Source organism: Bos mutus, chromosome 25 (assembly GCF_027580195.1).
Source record: "Bos mutus isolate GX-2022 chromosome 25, NWIPB_WYAK_1.1, whole genome shotgun sequence".
Lineage (NCBI taxonomy): Eukaryota > Metazoa > Chordata > Mammalia > Artiodactyla > Bovidae > Bos > Bos mutus.
The window spans coordinates 2627166-2651841 of record NC_091641.1 but is presented as its reverse complement, the minus strand read 5'-3'; the positions used below and the strand labels follow the sequence as shown (position 1 = coordinate 2651841).

The following is a 24676-nucleotide window of genomic DNA, read 5'->3' as shown; positions in this document are numbered from 1 at the left end:
TTCTATACACAAGAGAATGTGTATACAGGGAGTTTCACCACAGCAAGATTTTGAGGTATCCTAGGTGACCATCACTAGAAGAGGTGGGTAAAAGGTGGATCATGCATTGGGGTGGTGTCTAGCAGTCAGAGTGTGTGTTGTACTTGCATGTAGCACATCCAATTAGCAGTTTTAGATATGAATGGAAAAAATGGATGGAATGAGATGTCATACAAGTAAACAATGCTTATATCAGTTAAAGTTACACACAAACCCTTACAGAAGTTACAATGGTGAGTGCTAAAGGTCCTACCTTTATCAGTGAGTGCCTGTGAGGGAAGGGATGGAACTGGGGTTTGGCATGAAGAAAGAATGGGATCTACACAGAAACCAACACTGATAATATGTTTTGAGCTGAGTAGTACAGTTAACATTGTGCCCAGGACTTCTCCAGAAATACTGAAGACATACACACAGGAAAATTAAAGACCCACACTTAAAATCCTCAATAATGTTTTATTCTGTTCAGTTTTAGCCAGAATTTTATGGCTCAGTTGCCTAAATGATACCTGTGCCTTTTCTGGCAGAGCTGCTCAGCCAACATCCCCCCACACCTCAGGTCAGCAGCCAATGGGTGACAACTGGTGCTCCAGGTACAGGCTTCTGGGGCAGGCAAGAATCAGACTTCATTCCCATAGGACTGGGCTGTGCATCTCACCTATTGGCCACTGTCTGTAAGAAGGGAGCAGGGCTTACCTTTGTTGTCTCCTGGGCTCAGAGCAGTCTTCCCAGAGGGCTGGTGCCAAAGGCATTTAAAGGCACAAGTATTGGGTGCAGCAACCTGGGGCAGGATAACAGTCAAGGTGAGCAGCAGACATACCGAGAAGCCGGGGAAGGAAGAGGTTGGGAAGCTGACGTGTGTGGGGATAAGAGCTTTTAAAAGCTTCCATGTGCACACTGTATGTGTGCAGGGTGGGACATGACTCAGAAAAGATGTGGAAAGTCCCTATGCACTCACCTAGCAACTCTGTAAGCTGGAAGTGAAGACTAAGGCAGAGTGGAACCAGCCTGGTCAAGCACTAAAGACGTACCCAACACAGAGCCAGCCTGCAAAACTAGGGGAGTGCCATCACATTGCCTCATGTTTGACTCACATTTGACCTCTGACACATTCCCATTGATTAGTGCTTCCTTCGTTTTTGACCAAGGAGGCCCAGGCTCACCTTGTACACACTGGGTGTGACCTAGACTCAGCTCTTTCTCCAAGGAGTCCTGGTTCTTCATAGGGGCCAATGTTGGGAACTGACTTTGCTCACCACTCTGGGAGGTGTTACTCAGTGGACAAAGCTATGAAATAAGTAATTTTTTAAATGAATAATATTTTTTGATTCATATTTATCATCGTAGGGAGGTCACATGAGTTCTTTGATTTCTATGGTTGTCTTATCTCTTAAACTGGAAGTTTTGATTCCTAGTAACTTTTATAATTTCTTTTAGCTTTCTCCTACAATGTACACAAAATAGATTCAAATAAACAGCAATATTATCAGGAAGAAAACTGATGAGTGATTTTATAATTTTTGGCTGTCATTTTTGTCCTCAAACATGTTCCATTAAGGATGTATAATCATAACATAGAGTGCAGAGTTTCTTCAAAGAATCACTTCTTTTGTGTGGTCAAGTTGCCAATTTGATACTAAGTTGATTTCAATTTTAGAATCTTTTTACTTTTGAATATGTAAATCACTCATTTGTTCAAAGTTTAAAAATTCATAAAAAGGTAAAATCAAAGAAACCTTGTTTCCACCCCATCTCCACAAATAACATTCTTGGAGACCCTCTCTCCTAATGAGCTCTCTGATGTACATGAGCTCAAGTTTTCTCCCATGAAATCTCAAAGGTATGACACATACGACTCTACACAGGAATATTTTTCACATCTGCTGCCATTCAGGATACTTCTTGTGTGTGAATCACTTCATATTTAGAGTTGACTTCTTGTAGAAGGATTTCCCATATTATTATATTCATAAGGCTTCCCCTCTGTGGTGTTTCCTGGTGTACTGTGAGGGTTGACTTCATACAGAAGGACTTCTTGCATCTCTTATATTCATAGGGCTTCTCCCCTGTGTGGATTCTCTGATGATTAATGAGGTTTGACTTCACATAAAACCTTTTCCCACATTTCATTACATTTGAAGGGGTTCTTGCCTGTGTGAGTTATCTGATGCACAGTGAGGTATGATTTCAGAAAGGTTTCTCACATTCACTACATTTATAAGCCTTCTCTTCTGTGTGAGTCCTCTGATGCATGGTTAGGGCTGACTTAAAACAGAAAGATTTTACACATTTACTACACCCATGGAGTTTTTCTCCAGTGTGTGTGCTCTGATGTTCAATGAGATGTGATTTCTGGAGGAAATTATTCCCACATTCTTCACATTGATAAGGTTTCTCCCTGTGTGTATTCACTGATGTGAAGTGTGGTGTGACTTCTGAAAGAAAGTTTTACTACATTCTTTACATTTTTAAGGTTTCTGCCATGTGTATTCTCTGGTGCTGAGGGTTGACTTCTCACATTCATTACATTTGAAGTATTTCTCTTCTGAGTGTGTCCTCTGATAAACCAGTTAGGCTTGACTTCATAGAGAAGGCTTTCCCACATACTTTACACACATGGGATTTCTTTCCTGTGTGGTTTCTCTGATGACTATTAAGAAGCAACTTCACATAGAATGACTTCTCGCATTCACTGCATTTAAAGGATTTCTCTACACTGTGAGTCTACTGGTGTATAATGAGGGCTGATTTCATATAGAAGGCTTTCCCACATTCATTATATTTGTGTGGTTTCTCCCGTGTGTTTTCTGATGTTTTGTGAGGTCTGACTTTTTGTAGAAGGAGTTCTCACATTCACTGCACCCATGGGGTCTCTCCCTGGTATGAGTTCTTTGATGGACAGAGAGTCAAATTCATAGAGAAGGATTTGCCACACTCATTACATTCATATGGTTTCAACCCTGAGTGAATTTTATGATGTTTAGTGAAATTAGACTTCACACAGAAGGTTTTCCCACACTCATTAGTCATAGGGTTACTTTGCTGTATGAGAGACTTGATGAATAATTTAGGGCTGACTTAGAGCAGAAGGATGTCCCGTATTTAGTACTCTTATAGGGTTTCTTCTCTGTATTTTTACCCTGGTGGAGGTGCAATGCTGATTTACACAGAATAGAAGGATTTTCCACATTCATCACATTTGCAGGGCTTCTCCCCTGTGTGTGTTCTCTAGTGATCAGCAAATTGTGACCTGAGTAAGTTTTCCCATGTCATTGCATTTGAAAGGTTTCTCCCCGTATGCATCTTCTGATGTTTAGTTAGATTTGATTTCACACAGAAAGATTTCCCACAGTCCTTACACTCCTGTTTTCCTCCCCTGTGGGAATTCTCTGGTGATGGTTGAAGTTTGATTTTGCGTAAGATTTCCCACAATCCTTACACTGGTAGGGCTTCTCTTATGTGTGAGTACTCTGGCTCAGCTTTAGGGCTGAGATCTGAGGGAAGGATTTCTTGCACTCATCACACACATGAAGTTTCTTTTGATGGTCGGTAATGGCTGAAGCTTCTTTTGCTGGTTGATAATGGCTGACTTCCCAGGGGCTTTGTCACATTCACAGGTTTTCTTTCCTGCATCAGTTCTTTGCTGGATGGTGTCTTGTGCTTTCTGGAAGGTTTTCCCACATTTATTATTGTCACATGGCTCCTCTTGTGTGTTTTCTGATGTTCAGTGAGGTGGGACTCCTGGTAAAAAGATTTCTTGATGTGACTACATTCAAATATTTTCTCTCGTGAGTTTTATGAGGTTAAGTAAGATGGGACTTCTTGCTGAAATTATTCTCATTTCCATGAGATTTGTGGGTTTTCTCTACATTAATTTCCTGATGTTGAAAGAGGGTTGATGTGTCATACTCATTAACTTCAGAGTGATTCTCCTTTGTGCATTTCCTGCTGGATTTGGAGAGCTGACTTGTCACTGGTATCTTGCCCCTCCCTGTTCCTCATAATCCTGGGTACTCTCTTCTGTTTGAGTCTTCTGTGGTGGGATGGTGGCTGCCTCACTGGAGGTGGCTACTCTGCACTCATGACCTTCCACAGGTGGTCCCAAGGCCAAATCTTCTGTTGCCCACAAGGGTCCTCATTATGACTCAAGGGTCTCCCATCTTGGTTATGGTTGTTGGATGCTTCCCAGGATGAGTATCCTCTTGATTATTACCAAGAAGCAACTTCCCACGTATGTTAATTTCATCAGAGTTCTTATCTGAAACATTTTTATCATGCCAGGCTTCCCTGTCCATCACCAACTCCTGGAGCTTACTCAAACTCATGTCCATAGAGCCAGTGATGCCATCCAACCATCTCATGCTCTTCGTTCCCTTCTCCTCCTGCCCTCAATCTTTCCCAGCATCAGGGTCTTTTCCAGTGAGTCAGCTCTTTGCATCAGGTGACCAAAGTATTGAAGCTTCAGCCTCAGCATCAGTCCTTCCAATGAATATTCAGGACTGATCTTTAGGAGTGACTGGTTGGATCCCCTTGCAGTCCAAGGAGCTCTCAAGAGTATTCTCCAACACCACAGTTCAAAAGCATCAATTGTTTGGCATTCAGCTTATTTTATAATCCAACTCTCCTATCCATATATGACTACTAAAAAAACCATAGCTTTGACTAGATGGACCTTTGTCAGCAAAGAAATATCTCTGCTTTAATTTAATATGCTGTCTAGATTGGTCATAGCTTTTCTTCCAAGGAGCAAGTGTCTTTTAAGTTTGTGGCTGCAGTCACCATCTGCAGTGATTTCCAAGCCCCCCAAATTAAAGTCTCACACTATTTCCATTGTTCCCCATCTATTTGCCACGAAGTGATGGGACCGGATACCATGATCTTAGTTTTCCAAATGTTGAGTTTTAAGCCAACTTTTTCACTCTCCTCTTTCACTTTCATCAAGAGGCTCTTTAGTTCTTCTTTGCTGTGTGTCATCTGCATATCTGAAGTTATTGATATTTCTCCTAGCAATCTTGATTCCAGCTTGTGCTTCATCCAGCCCAGCATTTCACACGATGTACTCTGCATGGAAGTTAAATAAGCAGGGTGACAATATACAACCTTGACGTACTCCTTTCCCGATTTCAAACCAGTCTGTTGTTCCTTGTCCAGTTCTAACTGTTGCTTCTTGACCTGCATACAGATTTCTGAGGAGGCAGGTCAGGAGCTCTAGTATTCCCATCTCTTTAAGAATTTTCCACAGTTTGTTGTGATCCACACAGTCAAAGGCTTTGTTGTAGTCAATAAAGCAGATGTTTTTCTGGAACTTGCTTGCTCTTTCGATAATCCAGCGAATGTTGGCAATTTGATCTCTGGTTCCTCTGCCTTTTGTAAATCCAGCTTGAACATCTGGAAGTTCACAGTTGACATATTGTTGACGCCTGGCTTGGAGCATTTTGAGCATTACTTTGCTAGCGTGTGCTAGCGTGTACTTTGCTGCTAGAGTGCAGTTGTGCGATCATTTGAACATTCTTTGGCACTGCCTTTCTTTGGGATTGGAATGAAAACTGACCTTTTCCAGTCCTGTGGCCACTATTGAGCTTTCCAAATTTGCTGGCATACTGAGTGTAGCACTTTCACAGCATCATCTTTTAGGATTTGAGATAGCCCAAATGGAATTCCATCCCCTCCACTAGCTTTTTCATAGTGATGCTTCCTAAGGCCCACTTCGCATTCCAGGATGTCTGACTCTAGGTGAATGATCACACCACTGTGGTTATCTGGGTCATGAAGATCTTTTTTGTATAGTTCTTCTGTATATTCTTGCCACCTCTTAACATCTTCTGTTTCTTTTAGGTCCATACCATTTGTCTTTTATTGTGCCCATCTTTGCATGAAATGTTCCCTTGATATCTCTAATTTTCTTGAAGAGACCTCTAGTCTTTTCTATTTTTTCCTCTTATTTCTTTGCGTTGATCTCTGAGGAAGGCTTTCTTACCTCTCCTTGCTATTCTTTGGAGCTCTGCATTCAAAGAATAGCAAGATATAGCAAGGGTATGGGAGAAGGCAATGGCACCCCACTCCAGTACTGTTGCCCGGAAAATCCCATGGATGGAGGAGCCTGGTGGGCTGCAGTCCATGGGGTCGCTAAGAGTCAGACACGACTGAGTGACTTCACTTTCACTTTCCACTTTCATGCACTGGAGAAGGAAATGGCAGCCCACTCCAGTGTTCTTGCCTGGAGAATCCCATGGACGGAAAAGCCTGGTAGGCTGCAGTCCATGGGGTCGCACAGAGTCAGACACGACTGAAGTGACTTGGCGGCAGCAAGGGCATATCTTTCTTTTTCTTCTTTGCCTTTTGCTTCTCTTCTTTTCTCAGCTATTTGTAAGGCCTCCTCAGACAACCATTTTGCCTTTTTGCATTTCTTTTTCTTGGGGATGGTCTTGATCCCTGCCTCCTGTACAATGTCACGAACCTCCATCCATAGTTCATCAGGCACTCTATCAGATCTAATCCCTTGAATCTATTTGTCACTTCCATTGTATAATCATAAGGGGTTTGATTTATGTCATACCTGAATGGTCTAGTGGTTTCCCTACTTTCTGCAATTTAAGTCTGAATTTGGAAATAAGGAGTTCATGATCTGAGCCACAGTCAGCTCCCAGTCTTGTTTTTGCTGACTGTATAGAGCTTCATCTTTGGCTGCAAAGAATATAATCAGTCTAATCTGGTGATGTGTAGTCTTCTCTTGTGTTTTTGGAAGAGGGTGTTTGCTATGACCAATGCGTTCTCTTCACAAAACTCTGTTAGCCTTTGCCCTGCTTCATTCTGTATTCCAAAGACAAATTTGACTGTTATTCCAGGTATCTCTTGACTTCCTACTTTTGCATTCCAGTCCCCTATAATGAAAAGGACATCTTTTTTGGGTGTGAGTTCTAAAAGGTCTTGTAGGTCTTCATAGAACTGTTCAAATTCAGCTTCTTCAGCATTATTGGTTGGGGCATAGACTTGGATTCATGTGATATTGAATGGTTTGCCTTGGAAGCGAACAGAGATCATTCTGTCCACCCAGCAATGGTGGGATGAGATTTAGCACTTTCCTGTAGCTCAAATGGTAAAGAATCTGTCTGCAGTGCAGGAGATCAGGGTTCAATCCCTGGGTTGGGAAGATCCTCTGGAGAAGGTTACAGCAATCCACTCCGGAATTCTTGCCTGGAGAATCTCATGGACAGAGGAGCCTGGCAGACTAGTCAGTGGGGTTGCAAAGAGCCAGACATGACTGAGTGGCCTTTGTCTATAAGGTCATAAATAAGAAGAGTTAGGTGTACTTGAAAAAGCTAACACATTTCTTATGTAAATTTAATTTATTACATCAGTGATTCTAATTTTTTAGTACCAAGCTCCTATGATGAAATCCTGAGCATATACATTCTCTTTTGATCAGAAAAAGGAAAAATAGAAAATATCTGCTACGTTGGAAAATGAAGCATAAAACTATAATGAACACACATAGATTTGCTGTTTTACAAAGAAGACCATCAGAACTTAAAAGAAGAAACTATAGCTGAAGGAAACACACAGATAACTGGTTGATTACGCCAACAAAAACCATGAATAGGAAGTAGAACAAGGAATATGAGTATACATGGATGTCAGAAGACATAGCAGGGGAAATCTTAGGTACGGGATAAAACATTTATGTATTCAGATAGAGCCCACTACCTATAAGCCAATGGGAAAATACGACATAGTACTTGTTCAACATATCCTTACAAAAACACATGATAAAATATTTTTTAAAATATTCACTCCCAATCACAAGTCACAGTCTGACAGGTTTTTACACTCAGTAGTCTGCTTTTCAGCTTTGCTTCCACAAAAATTTAGAAGTCCTCCAGGAAATGTATCTCCCTTTCCCTCTCCCTCTGCTTCTCTCTCTCCCCCTCCTTTCCTCTCATACTTTGAAAAAATGATGCCTCTTAAACTCCATTTTCTCCAACACTAAAGTAGTTACTGCCTATATTTTTTTATTAACACACTATGGAAAGAACTAACTTTATCCAATAATACTTGATAACACTGAATTTCAATATATATCACATCATTTTGTTCTTCTCTCCCAACTACATCCTATGCTTCTAGCAGGGTTTATTGTATCTCTACTTGCCTTTGAGTCCCTCTGAGTAGATGTATAGTATCTCAAATAGTATCAGAATTATCTGGAAATTTTTATTTCATACTGCAGTTTAGTTGACTTACAATGTGGCGTCAGTTTCAGGCAGATAACAAAGTGATTCAGCTATACATAAACACATATCTATTCTTTTTCAGAGTCTGTCTCCATATAGGTTGTTACAGAGTATTGAGCAGAGTTCCCTGTACTATATAGTAGGTCCTTGTTGGTTATCTATTTTACATACAGTAAATGTGTGTATATTAATCCCAGCCTCCTAAATTATCCCTCCCCCATTCCAGAATTACCTGGAAATTTTTATTCAAAACATGGAGGATAAACTGTCATAGCCCGGTGTCAATCTATATGCCTTATGAATCAGAATCTGCAAGTAAGTGGCATAGGCCTGTGTACTTAGAAAATGCTTTCTGAATAGATAGTCAAACCTATGAGTATTAATAGATGAGCGTATCTGTTATGTATTACCCATCAAATGAAGGAAAAGTTAAAAAAAAAAAGAGGCCCCACATGCTCTCCGGTGTCACAGTGCATGGTGAGGTCTGAGTCCTTGTCGCTCAGCCACTAACTAAAATGCAAATTTTAAGAGGGGAGAGAGTACAAAGCACTTCAGAACAGGTGTGAACTTGAGCTCAAACATCAACTAGTATAAAACACACAAGCGTTAACTACACACCACGCACAGTCCTAAACCTTTTCTTCAGGGTCTGGAAAGGCAAACCTCAAAAACAGGTGTAGGTGTGGGTAAGACATATGTATGAACTTAATCGCAAGTGTTTGGACAACATCAGCAAAAAAGGATGAATATGGCTTGACGTATTTAAGAAGAAGAGTCTTAAGTAATAGAGGGCAGCCCTAGGTTTATATAAGGCCAGCAACAAGACAAAACAGATGCTTTAGATTTTAAAATATATACTTAGAATTAGGAATGAAATAAGGCCTCAGAGAATAAGGTTCTGGTTTTGAGTGAGGTCACTGGAAGGTAAGAATATAAGGTATAGAAGACAGTTTTCAAAAGAAAATTAAAAAGTAAGAGAAACTAGGGAGAGATCAGTACTACATGTGCTGTCTGTGGTCGTCAGATACAGGAGAAGAAAAGTGTTAGAGCCTAAGTAAGTGGAAACAAGGAATGTGAGATTTACATTTTGGAAGAAAAGATTTCAGGGTTAGTCTCTGCCATACTGACAATGAAAGAACTGTAACACCTCAGGTAAAATGCAGCATAGAGGGCGGATGAGGCTGAGATGGAGGAGGTGGAATTTTTCAGTCACTGGGTAAAGCAAAAAGCTTAACTGAGTAACAGATGGGTACTGAGGAAGCGTTAAAGGGAAGGGACATAGGAAGCCTAGTTCTTAACAAACTTCCCAGGAGACAGAGTGATCGAATGATCAGAACTGTTTGCTAAAACATCTTAATTACAATGGCATAATTTTTGGCAAATTTGAGGATAGAAAATGCTATTTCACTGTGATACTTTTTCTCTCTCTGATTACCAATGGAGTTGTAGATACTCTTATCATTTGTGTTTTTGTTTCCCATTTGTGTCTCCTTTTCATGTATCTTGTTCACTTCTCTCTTGGGCTGTTGGACTTTTTCTTATGAATGGTAGGAATTCATTATTTGACAAACTTTTATTAAATGCTAAACACACTATATGAGACAGTGGAAACAGACATGAAAGAAAAAAGACCTTGTTCCCATGAAGCTTACATTCTAGTGAAAGTAAATAAAAATTAAGTAGAATAATGTAAAAAGACTTGTTTATATTTCTATTTGAGAAAAGTGTGTAAGCTCCAGAAGCTCAGGGAAAGTGTTGGTTTATCAGTGTATCTTCAACTCCAAGAGCATGGGTGGCACAGGATAGGAATATTTGCAGAATGAATAAACGAATGCCTGGGCAGGGGCAGGAACTGAAAAGAAAATAGTCCATGGAGGGAAATGAATACTAGAAAAGGAGAAACCAAGAACAGAGGTCTAAGAAGAGGCAGGCAGGTGGTCGATGCTGGGAACAAGAATGGTCACCTTCCTTAAAAGGCAGGCAGGAAAGGAAAGCACTGGTGTTTTAAGAGGGATGGAAGTACAGTTTGGGTTATCTGAGGCAGGCTGGCTTGCCATTCAGTTACTTTCAAAGGTCTGAGTACCCTGAAGAGTATTACTGACACAGAGACCAAAGGTCCCAGTTTCTGAACCAAGCTACCTGGTCTACATTTCCACTGGCTTCTTTTTTTCCACCTGATAATGGTTAACTCACCGGGACCACTCCAGCCTGGGAATTCTAATGGCCACAGCTCTTCTCCTTGCTCCAGCTTGATGATCACCTCTGGTTTGGCAGTGCAGTACCCTGTGAGTAAGACATGGGGTAAGACTTCTGACAAGCCTCTTGGACATCAGAGCCCCTGAAGGATGAGGAAGGTGCAGGTTCAGGAGTCACGTGAGAAAGGTGCCCATTTGAACCTTTCTTTTGGAAGGTGAGAATAGCAAGCTTTCTGTGCCCAAGCAAACATGTCTGACCCGTAAGATGAACACACTAATATCATAAAGCTTAACCAAGGGCTCATAAGTTTTGGCAGCTAATGAAAGAAAAACAGTGAGGCATTACACAGAGAAGACATCTCACCCACAGAGACTAAGTGGCTGTAGCTCTCCAGCATCACATCCCAGTATAGCGTCCTCTGATACCCGTCAGTTGTCACCACTCATCCCGGGTGAAGTCCACAGTCATGTCCTTGAATGACATGGGTCCTTGGCCAGCACACTTCTATTCAAACCAAAGAGATCAGTACTGAGTGACATGAAAGATATGCAAAATAATTCTTAACATGTTTTAAATTTACCATAAATATTATACAGGCTGCCAATCTGCACGCTGCTTTGTGGTTATAGATTGAAGTGGTATTGTGATAGGAAAATCCAGATGGTGTATTAACTTATTAATTCCAACAAAAACTGAAGTTCCTACCATGCGTCTGAAATTGTCCCAGCTTGCCAAGACTGTTGAGTTAAATCAGTCCTTTTTGTTTGGCCTTCAAGGAGCTTAAAGGAGACAAATTATATCTACAAATACTCTTCCTGTAGTAAGGTATTATTCAGTTCAGTTCAGTCGCTCAGTCGTGTCCAGCTCTTTGCGACCCCATGAATTGCAGCACGCCAGGCCTCCCTGTCCATCACCAACTCCCGGAGTTCGCTCAAACTCATGTGCATCAAGTTACCCCATGGTCTGTAGCCCACCAGGCTCCTCTGTCCTCCACTATCTCCCAGAATTTGCTCAAATTCATGTTCATTGAATCGGAGATGCTATCTAACCATCTCATCCTCTGCCACCCCCTTCTCCTTTTGCCTTCTTTTCTAGCATTGAAGTAATATATACATTCTCTTAATCCACACAATAATGATAAGCTTAACTTATCTTTCTTTCATTAAATGTTTAAATGTAACCAATCTACTGTCTTCTTCCCAGCAGAGAAGAAAGCACTGGGGTATCTTCTGCCTCCACAGGTGGGAGGTGTGGCCACTGAAGACAATGAGGAGCCAGTGAAGACACGCATGCAATCTCTGTCGCAGCCGTAACATTTACATTAAACAGCAACAAGGAGCTTCCCTGGTGCTCACAGGTGGAGAGTCCACTTGCCAATGCAGAGGATACAGGTTTGATCCCTGATCTGGAAGGATCCCACATGCCATGAAGCAGCTGAGCTCATGCACCACAACTATTGAGTCTATGCTCTAGAGCCCAGAAGCTGCAACTATTGAGCCCACATGCCCTAGGGCCCATGCTCTGAAACGAGAGAAGCCACTGTAATGCACACCTCGACTAGAGTAGCTCCCACTTGCTGCAACTAAAGAAAGCCTGTGCAGCAGTGAAGATCCAACACAGCCAAAAAGTAAATGCATGAATAAAATATTAAAAAATGAAATTAAAAAAAAAGAAATGATGACATCTTAAAGGTAGTAGAGTCTAGATGCCACCCAGGATGAGGTGAGGGGCAGGAAGGACAGGATGAACCCCATTCTGGTAGCTTTTTATCTGTTTCTACTTTTCCATCTTAATATATGAACAGACTAATAAAACGCCCGGAAATCCACTGGAAAACAAAATAGGGAACAGGGAAGAGAAACACTTCACCTGGCATTTGCTCATTTTCTGTTGTTCTTGGAAGACTGTCCAAACCTAGGAAGGCATCCCTGGAAGAGGAGGAAGAGGCAACAGGATGATGAGAGCTCCTTGATGCTCCACACGCCAGCTGGGTAACTGTGATCCTGGAGAAGGAGAGCAAGGCTAACTTACTGCTTTAACTACTTACAACCCTGCCCACTAACACAGAAACATCTAAAGCAGAATTATTAAGCAAATGATAGTGTCTCAAAATATGATGCCTTCATTAAAACTGATATTGCAGAGGAGAAAACCTAAAGGCTATTTTGTGTAACTGTTTTACTACCAAGATATTAACCCCTTGAGTCTGAGAATCCTCATAGTTTAAGGGATAGGGCCCTTAAACTTAGGTGTTTTGTTTAAAAACAAAACAAAACTGTTTCTTCTAACTTGCTGTTACTCAAAAGGATTTTTTTTTTTTTTAAGGAAACATGTTTCTGTGTGATCGTGTGGAAAGCACAAGCCAGGACTTCCATGTGCCTCTTACTGGTTCTTCACCGGTCAATTCCCCCTTCAAGTTTTTTTTCCCTTCTGTTAAATGAGACAAAAACACACAATCCTGGCAAACCCTCCAGAAACTACTGCTACTCTTGATTGAGAGTAGTAACAACAGAAAAGCAACAACTTTTCTAAGAACAGGAACAACAGAAAAGCAACTACAGATGCCGGACATGGTTACAAAGCTGACCAGCTTCTGGAAAGGAGTAGTGGAGAATGAAGGGAGGGGAGAATCGCCCAGCACCCCCACCACACCGGCCACATTTCTCATGCCTTCCGTCCCTGTCCCCAGCTCCCTTCTCTCTTCCCCTGAGCGACACACTCCTTTTCTGGGTTTCTGCCGCTGCTCTCCTGGAGTTCGGATGGGGTTCGGATCCGAGCGTGGAAGGCAGGGGGTTTTTCCCGGTGAGGTTCGCGGAGCCCCCTCCTGACCTCGGTAGAGATGCCTTATTCCAACAGAGCCTTGGAGACTGATTCACTTCAGCGGGAAGCTATCTCGGGGCCAGCCTCTCTGAGAACACACAGCTACCGGAGGCTTCGGCCGCGCCTCTACAACGGCAGGCCACCCGCGGCTGGAGTGCCCCCGGCCCCGGACAGCTGCGCCGCATAGCGCAGCGAGAGGCAATAGACCACAAATCTAAGAAAACGGGAAACCGCCTGGCGTGCTGCAGTTCGTGGGGTCCTAAAGAGTCGGATACGACTTAGCGACTGAACAAGGGAAACCCGGGATTCAAACCACCGCCGCCTCCAGTCTACGGCACACGGATCCGTATTTGGGCCTAAAGGACGCGCGCCGCGAAGGGGCCACGCCGGGCGTCAGAGCTCGTCTCACCTCTCTGGGATGCGGGGGCCGGCAGTGAGTCGCTCTGTCCTCTGCGCCGCGCTTGGGCAGCCTCGGCGGTTAGGAGAATGGAGACGCCGCAGCCGGCGCGGCATCTTCCCCGAACGCGGCCCTCAGGGGGTCTCCCGAGTCAGGGACGCATCCCAGGCGGCAGTGCCTGTGTCCCCGCCCCGCGCCCCTTCTCGCGGCCTCCGGCCGCCCACGCTCACCAGGCAGCCGACCTCAACGCGCGACCACACGGGGACAGGCAGGAGACCACAGGTACACCCCGCCCGCAACGGACGCGCGCTTGCGCGCAGAGCCCAACGCGGTGAGCAGGAGGCCCTCGGGAGGCTCAGCCCGTTGTGGGCGGGGCCTGTGAGGGCCCGGCCCGGCCCGCGCCCCCACAACATCCCCCTCACTCACAAGGAGCCAGTCCCTCCTCACCTCACCCTCGCCTCTCCTCACCTCCTTCACCTGCCCCTCCCCCTCTAACCGCCTCCTGGATCGCCCCAGCCCCAACTCCTCTGCGTCACCCTTCAGCCCCACCTGGAGGTGAGGGGCCTCCTCGCAGCCACCAGCGAGGGAGAGATTTAACAACACAGGTGAAAAGTTAAATTAGCCCAGCCAAGCAATTTTTAAAAACATGAATGAAAAAGAAGGGAGGGGGCAAATTTTAAGACGCAGTACACGACAATCGAAGGTAAATACAAATGCACACGAAGGAAGGGGAAAGAGCATCTCACACATTCTTCCGGAGATGACCGTCCTGAACTGTTCAGTTCAGTTCAGTCCCTCAGTGTCTGACTCTTTGCGACCCCAGCACACCAGGCTCTCTGTCCATCACCAACTCCCAGAGTCCACCCAACCCATGTCCATTGTGTCAATGATGCCATCCAACCATCTCATCCTCTGTTGTCACCTTCTCCTGCCCTCAATCTTTCCCAACATCAGGGTCTTTTCCAGTGAGTCAGCTCTTTGCATCAGGTGGCCAAAGTATTGGAGTTTCAGCTTCAACATTAGTCCTTCCAGTGAGCACCCAGGACTGATCTCCTTCAGGATGAAGTGGTTGGATCTCCTTGCAGTCCAAGGGACTCTCAAGAGTCTTCTTCAACATCACAGTTCAAAAGCATCAATTCTTCTGCACTATGATTTTTCCAGTAGTCATGTATGGATGTGAGAGTTGGACTGTGAAGAAAGCTGAGCGCCGAAGAATTGATGCTTTTGAACTGTGGTGTTGGAGAAGACTCTTGAGAGTCCCTTGGACTGCAAGGAAATCCAACCAGTCCATTCTGAAGGAGATCAGTCCTGGGTGTTCTTTGGAAGGACTGATGCTAAAGCTGAAACTCCAATACTTTGGCCACCTCATGCGAAGAGTTGACTTATTGGAAAAGACTGATGCTGGGAGGGATTGGGGGCAGGAGGAAAAGGGGATGACAGAGGATGAGATGGCTGGATGGCATCACCAACGTGATGGACGTGAGTTTGAGTGAACTCCAGGAGTTGATGATGGACAGGGAGGTTTGGCGTGCTGCAGTTCATGGGGTCGCAAAGAGTCGGACACGACCAAGTGACTGAACTGAACTGAAGCTTTCTTTATAGTCCAACTGTCATATCCATACATGACTACTGGAAAAAAACATAGCTTTGACTAGATGCACCTTTTTTGGTAAAATAATGTCTCTGCTTTTCAATATGCTGTCTAGGTTGGTCATAACTTTCCTCCCAAGGAGTAAGGGTCTTTTAATTTCATGGCTGCAATCACCATCTGCAGTGATTTTGGAGCCCAGAAAAATAAAGTCAGACACTGTTTCCCCATCTATTTGCCATGAAGTGATGGGACCGGATGTCATGATCTTAGTTTTCTGAATGTTGAGCTTTAAGCCAACTTTTTCACTCTCTTCTTTCACTTTTCATCAAGAGGCTCTTTAGTTCTTCTTCACTTTCTGCCATAAGGGTGGTGTCATCTGCAAATCTGAGGTTATTGCTATTTCTCCCAGCAATCTTGATTCTAGCTTGTGCTTCATCCAGCCTAGGGTTTCTCATGATGTACTCTGCATATAAGTTAAATAAGTAGGGTGACAATATACAGCCTTGACGTACCCCTTTTCCTATTTGGAATCAGTCTTTTATTCCATGTCCAGTTCTAACAGTTGCGTCCTGACCTGCATACAGATTTCTCAAGAGGCAGGTCAGGTGGTCTGGTATTCCCATCTCTTTCAGAATTTTCCACAGTTTATTGTGATCCACACAGTCAAAGGCTTTGGCATAGTCAATAAACCGTTAGGCGTGTGTATTTCTGACAGTTTTACTATAAAGAAAAAATTCTAAAGGATCATGAGGAGTCAGAGAACCGACCTAAGACAGAGGGTATTTAACACTTTACCACATGGTAAAAGGGCTTGAAGATTGATGGGAAGTAGTCTATGTACTGTGTTTTCTGGGGTTGCAGGAATTGGGTTATCGCTCAGACACGAGCTTATCTAAGGAAATATAAGTACTTAATTATTAACGTTGAACAGTAATATCCTCTGTGCCAAGAAAAGCTACTTACTTGTTTCTCTCTCACACAAACTTGTTTTCCTGGGAAAATTTCCCAGGCAATTCCAAAGGATTTGAAGGTGAAAGTGAGCGTGTTAGTCACTCAGTCTTGTCCGACTCTTTGGGACCCGACTAGGATCCTCTCCATGGAATTCTCCAGGCAATTTAAACCAATGCAAAATGGGAATTACAGGGAATTTGGAGAAATTATCATGCAAGCATCCTATTTAACACTGAAATTAGAATTGGCTTGGCTGTCAATAGGATTTTGGGACTATTTTTTAAGATAAAAATGCACTTTTAAAGAATAGAAAAAACAGATTTCAGAAAAACTAAGAAATTTTACTTTTACTTGCAAGTCATTTGATTCCTATACTTCTCCCCTTTCTATGTAGGTGGTAATATTGCCTGCTTAGTAAGAAATTCCTTTCTTAAAACTTTCCTCTGAGCCTCCATGTTTGTATTGATAACAACAGTAAGAAATAACACATTTTGAGCCCTTACCACTAACAGGCCAAGAGCTGTTATAAGTTTCCACTTGTTTGATACTAACAACACAGCTGGGAGGTAGCCATTCTGTTGAGGCAACAGAGGCACAGTTTTATTGAGGTAGGAGTGACATACAGTGTATTGAATGTGTACAAACTACACAATTTCATAAGTTTGGGCACAAGATATATCTATAAAACCATCACCACATCAAGATATCTCAGTTGGGAAAGAATCCACTTGCAATGCAATAGACGCCGGTTCGATTCCTGGGGTGGGAAGATCGGCTGGAGAAGGGATAGGCTACCCACTCCAGTATTCTTGGGCTTCCCTTGTGGCTTAGCTGGTAAAGAATGCACCTGCAATGCGGGAGACCAGGTTCGATCTCTGGGTTGGGAAGATCCCTTGGAAAAGGGAAAGGCTACCCACTCCAGTATTCTGTCCTAGAGAATTCCATGGACTGTATAGCCCATGGGGTCACAAAGAGTAGGACACATCTGAGTGGCTTTCATTCATCGCTTATATCACATCAAGATAATGAACAGATCAGAGCCCCCAAAGTTTCCTCATGCTCCTTTATAATCCATGCTGCTAAGTTGCTTCAGTCGTGTCTGACTCTGTGCGACCCCATAGACGGCAGCCCACCAGGCTCCCCTGTCCCTGGGATTCTCCAGGCAAGAACACTGGAGTGGGTTGCCATTTCCTTCTCTAATGCATAAAAGTGAAAAGTGAAAGTGAAGTTGCTCAGTCGTGTCCAACTCTTAGCGACCCCCTGGACTGCAGCCTGCCAGGATCCTCGGTCCATGGGATTTTCCAGGCAAGAGTACTGGAGTACTGGAGTGGGGTGCCATTGCCTTCTCCGTTATAATCCATACTTCTTACTTATCCCTAGCGCCCCCTCCCACAAATTCCCAAGCAATCATTAATCTTTCAGTTGCTATAGATGAGTTTGCATTTTCTAGAACCTTTGAATTTTACATGGAATCATATGCCTTTTTTAATGGCATCTTGAAGGCAACAATTATTTTAAGGTCCATCAGTGTTGTTGAATGTATCAATATTATATTCCATTTTTATTCCCAAGATGTATTCCACCACATGAACAAACCATTCCCTGTTTACTCATCCACCTGTCACTGGACATTTGAGTGGGTTTCAGTTCATTCATCTTATGTAAATACCTAGAAGTCGAAGAACTGAGTCATATGGTAGATGCATATTTAACAGTTTAAGAAACTGCCAGACTGCTTTACATTCCCACCATTGACGTGTGAGAGTTTACGCAGCTCCACATGCTTGCCAGCATTGGCTGTAGTCAGTTTGTTTAGTTACAGCCATTTTCGTAGGTGTGCAGTAGTATCCTATCATGGGTTAAATTTGTATTTTCCTGGGAACTCCCAGGTGGTCCTGTGGTTAAGATGCCATGCTTCCATTGCAGGGGGGCTCATAGCATTACAGGAGGGGGTCACAGATTCAGTCCTTGGTTGGGGAACAGGGATGCTGCATGGCACAGCCAAAAAAAAATTTTGTATTTTCCTAATGATTGGTAATGCTGAGTTTCTTAATTACATTCATGTAACTAATTACCATCCATATAACTGCTTGAGTGAAGTGCCCAAATCTTTTGCCCATTTTTTAAAATCAAGGTTCTTTGTTTTCCTATTATTGAACTTTCTGAGTTCTTTTTTTAGAAGTTGAAATGCATAATTAAATTATTAGAGATAATCAGTAAACCTTTACATCCACTACTAGAATATACACAGTCAGCAGAATTCAGTGCTTACAGGCTGTGAATATAATGCAAAACAGTAAAGAATAGCTGCTGAGTTAATTAAATATTTCCATTTTTATTAATTGTAATCATTTAAATTGAAAAGGACTGTATTTGGTGTATAATACATTTAATTAGTTCATATATTTATGAACTATTTATTATCATTCTGCTGTCAGATTATTTTTATTGTTGGGACTTTTTATTTAATTGAACTATGTTTCTGGATATAACTCCTGTATCAGATATGTGACTTGTAAATATTTTCTCCCAGTTTTATCATCCTCTTAACAATGTCTTTTGAATTTCTTGATTTTACTAAAGCTTAATTTATCATTTTTTCTTTTATGGATCTTCTATCTAAAAAACATTTGCCTAACCAATTGTTCAGAAAATTTTCTCCTCTGGGGACTTCCCTGACAGTCCAGTGGTTGAAAACCTCTGTGTTTCCACTGCAGGGGGAATGGGTTTTATTCCTGGTTGGGGAACTAAGATCCTGCGTGCATTGTGCTGTAGCCAAAAAGGAAAAAAAAAAAGAAAAATTTCTCCTGTGTTTTATCAGAAGCTTCATGGTTTTAGGTTTTACATTAAGTATACGATCTATTTGGGTGGATTTTTGTACCTTGAGGGAGGTGTAGATCAAAATACAATTTAATCCAAGATTCTATAGGAATTCAGAAGAAGAAAACAGAATGATGGAAAGGCAAAGTTACACAGTATTGTCTAAGAATTTTCCAGATTTTATGAAATGTGTCATCAAGCCAGAAAACAAAATCGGTTCTGTAAATTTTCAAAATCCATATTTCCTCATTAGACTACTGTCTTTTATTATTATTTGCGGGAGTTCCTCAAATACTTTAGATATTGCAAATATTTTCCCCCTCTGATATCTAAGTTTATCTCTAGAACGCTTCATAATACAAATTTATAAATTTTGAAGCAATCAAATTCATTTTTTTTTTTTTGTCTCATGGCTATGATATTGGAGTTTTGTTATTTCCTACCCTGAGGTCACAAAGATATCGCCTACATTTTGTTCTGCTAATATTATGGCTTTACTTTTATATTCAGGTCTTTAATTATTTGGCATGCACTTCTTGATATGAGGTTAAGCAGGGATCCAGTATCATCAGCCAATTGCCTTAACATCATCTGCTGAATAGTCTGTGCTTTCCTCCTGTTGGTAAGGTAAGTTGCTCCCTCTTTACTATTCCTCTCCCACAGAAATTTATCAAGGCTCTCAAAAACCTCAGCTGAAAATTTTATTAAAATTGCATTGAATTTGCAGATGAAATTGGGGAGAATTGACATCATTCCTTCCAAGGGCATCGAAATACCACTTACTAGGATTGCTGGATTATAATAACAAATGCAACTGCAGAGAAACACTGCTGATATTTGTAGGTTGTATGACCTCTTCTATAAGTTCTAGTATTTTACCAATGGGTTCTTATATTTTTCCGGATCATGTTATCTAAGAATAATGATATTTTTTCTCTCTTCCATTGAAAACCTTATATCACCTTTTCCCTTGCATGGGCGCTCCAGCACTGTGTTAAATTATAGCAGGATGGTGAACACACTTGTTTCCAGTTGATATACCCAAAGCAAAGGGCTTCCTATCTTGGAGAAATAGTTTAAGTCAAGCAGGTTGACAAGCACTAGGGAAGACTTTCTGTCTCAGAAAATTCTTAAGCCTTCTAATCTAAATGATGGGTTCCAGCCTTTGCCAAGGGCAAGGTTCTGCTTGGTCAGAATTAGGGAAAGAAAAAAATCAAATCCTTATTTCCCTTAGTCACAAACCTATTCATTCACTGGGCATTTCATCCGAAATGTGTACCATTTTTTCCCTTGTCACACTGGCATCAAGGCAGAGGTAGGTCTTAGGTAATAATCTTCAGATCAGAGGGATACAATTTAGTCCCGTGGAGAAATGTATCCGAGAAATGTATCCAAAAAATGTGGATTGATTCATGACCCAGGTCAAATTTTCCTCATCTGTTTTGCTTTGTGGACAGGAAACTCTTATGCCTACACTCTGTTTATCAATGCTTATTAAGAATCTGCCCACACCTATTAGGATAGCTATAGTTTTTTAAAGGAAAACAACAAGTGTTGGTGAAGATATGGGGAAATTAGAACCTGCACGTGTTGCTGGTGGGAATGTAAAATAGTGCAGCTGTGTTGGAATACAGTTTGGTGGTTCTGCAACAAGTTAAACAGAATTACCGTGTGAATTCCAGCAATTCCACTCCTAGACTTTACCCAAAAGATCTGAAACAGGGACTTACACAAATACTTGTACTTGAGTGTCCACAGCAGCACTACTGACAATAGTCAAAAGGTGGAAACAGTCCACATCAATGGATGAGTGGATAACTAAAGTATGGTCTATACACACAATGGAATATCACCCTGCCTCAGAAAGGAAGAAGGTGCTGATACACACTACAGTGTGGGTGAGCTTTGAGAACATTGTACTAAGTGACATGACCACACGACTGTGGTCACATGTTGTTTAATTCCATTTATATGGAATTAATTTAAATATTTAAAGTTATTAAATTCTATTTAAATATCCAGAACAGGCAAATCTATGGAGAGACAGTAGATTGGTGATTGCTGCGGTTTGGGAGGGGGAACCAGGAGTGACAGCTTAACAGGTATGGGGTTTCCTTTCCAAGTGATAAAGATGCTTAAAACTGGATGGAGGGGGTTGTGCACAATACGGTGAATGCGCTGAATGCTGCTGAGCTCTTCACTTCAAAATGGTTAATGTGATGTAAATTTTACCTCAATTAAAACAAAAAAAGAAGAAGAAAGAATCTACATGTGATTTCTACTGCAAGGGTCCAGAACATTAGGAGGAATGTCTGGATGAAGTATATATGGTCCAGTGGGAGAAGAATAGATGTGTTCTGACCTCTCTAGGGTTCCTTAGTTTTCCAATGACACTCGCAGAAGAGATACTCCAAGTCTCTCAGATACACAAACAGATCCAGAACCTTCTATGTATGGAAAGTGCAGTATTTGCTGGTCTTTGGCATAGAACTTCACACATGGTCTCAGCAGGGCTGACATATTTCAACATTGTGGACCAGTCACACCCCACAAATTCTGGGATCCACAAGCAACTTTTTAGGGGGTTCCCCATTGACGACCAAGGGTAAGGATATGGTGAGTGGGCATATATACCCCTTCTCACTCTGTCTAGTGTGTTTTTCCATACCACTGAGGCTACAAAGCTAAAAACTTCATTTCCCAGACTTCCTTGCTGCTAGGGTTCTCGATTCAAGCTAGGCTCTACCAGTTAGATGTGCTTGTGTGCGATTTGGTGATGGAAAAAGTAGAGTGGTCTTCCTATTGCTTCAAGCACTGGCTGGGAAACACACTCAGAGTGGGAGCAAGATCCTGGTTCCTCCCTGATCCAATTTGTGCCTTAAGACCATTCACTTCATACCTAAAGTTGTCTGTTCCCAGTCAGTGTTCATTTTTACATTCTGACCTGCCTTTACCCCCAGCCCTGTTCTTCCATGCCTGACTACTTGGTCATGATTACCACTCTGTCAGTTTCCCCCTGTTCCACAGAAACCTCCTTCCTGAAGCTGTCCATCCTCTAGCTCAAATCGGACTGGTGTGTAGCTGTTGGTCTGGGGAGCTCTTTCTCATGGACTGGCTCTGCTATTTCCTACATTCCAAATCTTTTTCTTTCTTCAGTGATTCTTTTCATTTCTCACGTGGCTCTGACAGGGTAATAGGCAGGAAGGCCAGGGGTCTCCAAACGGAGGAAATAGACTGCAAGTATCAGACATTTTTTTAATCTCTCTCTTAAGCTGCAGGAGGAAACAAACTACTAGCGTTAGATTTTTCCCTCCTTCTCTATACAAATTTAAAAAGAGATTTCTTTTTAAAATTATGTGTTGCCATGACAACACCTGGTTCCACCTGAGCTTAACTTTCTCAGACCTTGAGATGGCATCACCGACTCAATGGACATGAGTTTGAATAAGCTCCAGGAGTTGGTGATGGACAGGGAAGCCTAGCATACTACAGTCCATGGGGTCACAAAGAGTCGGACGTGACTGAGTGACTGAACTGAACTGATGACGACACCTGGTTCTACCTGAACTTAACTTTTCTCAAACTTTGAGATAACCAATGCATTTTTCTTATAGAAATGTTTGTCTTAAGCTATGTTAATTAACCGTGTATTTACCCTAGACTCTGTCTTCAAGTCTGTTCACCTAAGACTCAGAACCGACTTGACAAATCAGTATGTTTTACTCATGCAAATGTTCTCTTAAGCCATGTTAATGAGACTGTATTTGCTTGGAAACCTGCCTTTCTTCAAGATTCATGTCAATCATTTTATGGCCCCGGACAACTCACCTTGTGCCAATGTTATCTCAAAATGTGTGTTGTGGGTGAGGGAACTGATGTCAGTCTGAGTTTTGAGACATTTCCTTTCTTTAATTAGCAGACTGCCAGCAGCTATATAACATCCAGCTGAAGACTAGCAGGGAGGCATTCTTTCTGCCACCTGCTGATGTCTATGTCAGAAGCTTTCTCTATCTCTCTTATACTTTAATAAAACTTTATTACACAAAAGCTCTGAGTGATCAAGCCTTGTCACTGGCTCCAAATAGAATTCTTCTACTCCAGAGGCCAAGAATCCTGTCGTCTTTCATGGCTCAGCAATAACCTTTCAGTTCCCAACCATAGTGAATGGATGGTAAATTTTCTGAATTCTTGCATGTCAAAAAATATCATTATTTGTCCTCATAAACAGAAGAGCTTGTCTGGATATTGAATTCCAGGTAGAAAATTATTTTTTCCTTAGGGGAAAAAAAATCAACCTAGTAGCATTGAGCACCCCAGCACCCAAACTGTGGTCCCTAAATATCACTCCCCTCTAAAGGGAATCAGGGCTTTTGGAGAAAAGGCTAACTATACGTTTTGGGTAGGAAATTTTCAAGGTAAGCCTGGCACATCCTGTCATATAAGGAAGTAAGGAAGCTATTAATGATTGTTACTGTTGAATAAAAGGACATTGGAGCCAACTTCAAGAGGCTCCAGTTAGCTATAGATGAAACAATTTGAGCATTAATAAGAACAGTAAAAAATGAAAAAAGTACTAAAGTTTAGATAACTCAAAAGGAAAACAATAGTAACTGCAATGGATTAAAATGATTCTCAAAAAATCATCTCTTTGAAACCTGTGGAGGATGCTAAAGAATCAAGTTTTTTTAAAAACTGATAAAAAATCCACTCCGAGTAGAATAGTGGTTGCCAGAAATGGGGAAGGGGGAAATGGGGAGATATTGGTCAAAGGGTAAAAACTTCCAGTTATAAGTTCTGGGGATCTAATGTATACATGGTGATCATAGTTAACGACACTGTAGTGTAGACTGGAAAGTTGCTAAGAGAGTAGATCTTACATGTTTTCATCACAAAAAATAATAATGGTAACTATGTGAGGTGATTGATGTGTTAATATTGTTACCCTTATTGTAACAATTTTGAAATATATATGTGTATCAACTGATCACATTGTACACTGTAAACTTACACAATGTTATATGTCAATTACATCTCAGTGGAACTGGGAAAAATGAAAATGCATTAACTTATTTTAAAAAGAAAGAGTCAAGCTTTTTCTTTTTTCTGCCTTTCCTACACAAATTGTTTGAGTTACAAAATAGTTGATAAAGGAAAGCTTCTATTTGAGGAAGCAAGCAGCTAATACATGAGAAAGAAGTGGTCAATTATTGCCATTGTAACCCCTAGTGAATTATCAGATCTGAGCACTAATCATCAATAGTGCTAATGTCACACTAGGAGAGACATCCAGACCTGTGTGTGCTTCCTGGTGAAAGTACACACCACCAATGAAGTAGTCTTTGGATGGGGCATGGTAAGGAACATGAATCGGATTCATTTTCAAAAATGTAGGGTAAACATATTAATGACATGACACATCCACATGCAGTAAAGTCCAGACTGTGGGAACCACCACAGGACAAAAGAGCTCATCTTCCCAACAAATAAATTCCAGGGGGAAAAAAATAAAATTTGGGGACCCTCAAGATTAAGAGAGACATAAGAAACATATCAACAAGTTGCGATATATGAACCTTATCTGGATTCTGACTCAGACGAATTATTAAAACACACGACACACTTACAAGACAG

The 24676-nt window shown here is 41.8% G+C and overlaps 1 pseudogene; it reads right to left on the bottom strand.

The window, feature by feature from the left end:
- Nucleotides 1–1929: 1929 nt before the first annotated feature.
- LOC138985642 (zinc finger protein 33B-like) lies at nt 1930–3111 on the bottom strand (annotated as a pseudogene).
- Nucleotides 3112–24676: the final 21565 nt, after the last annotated feature.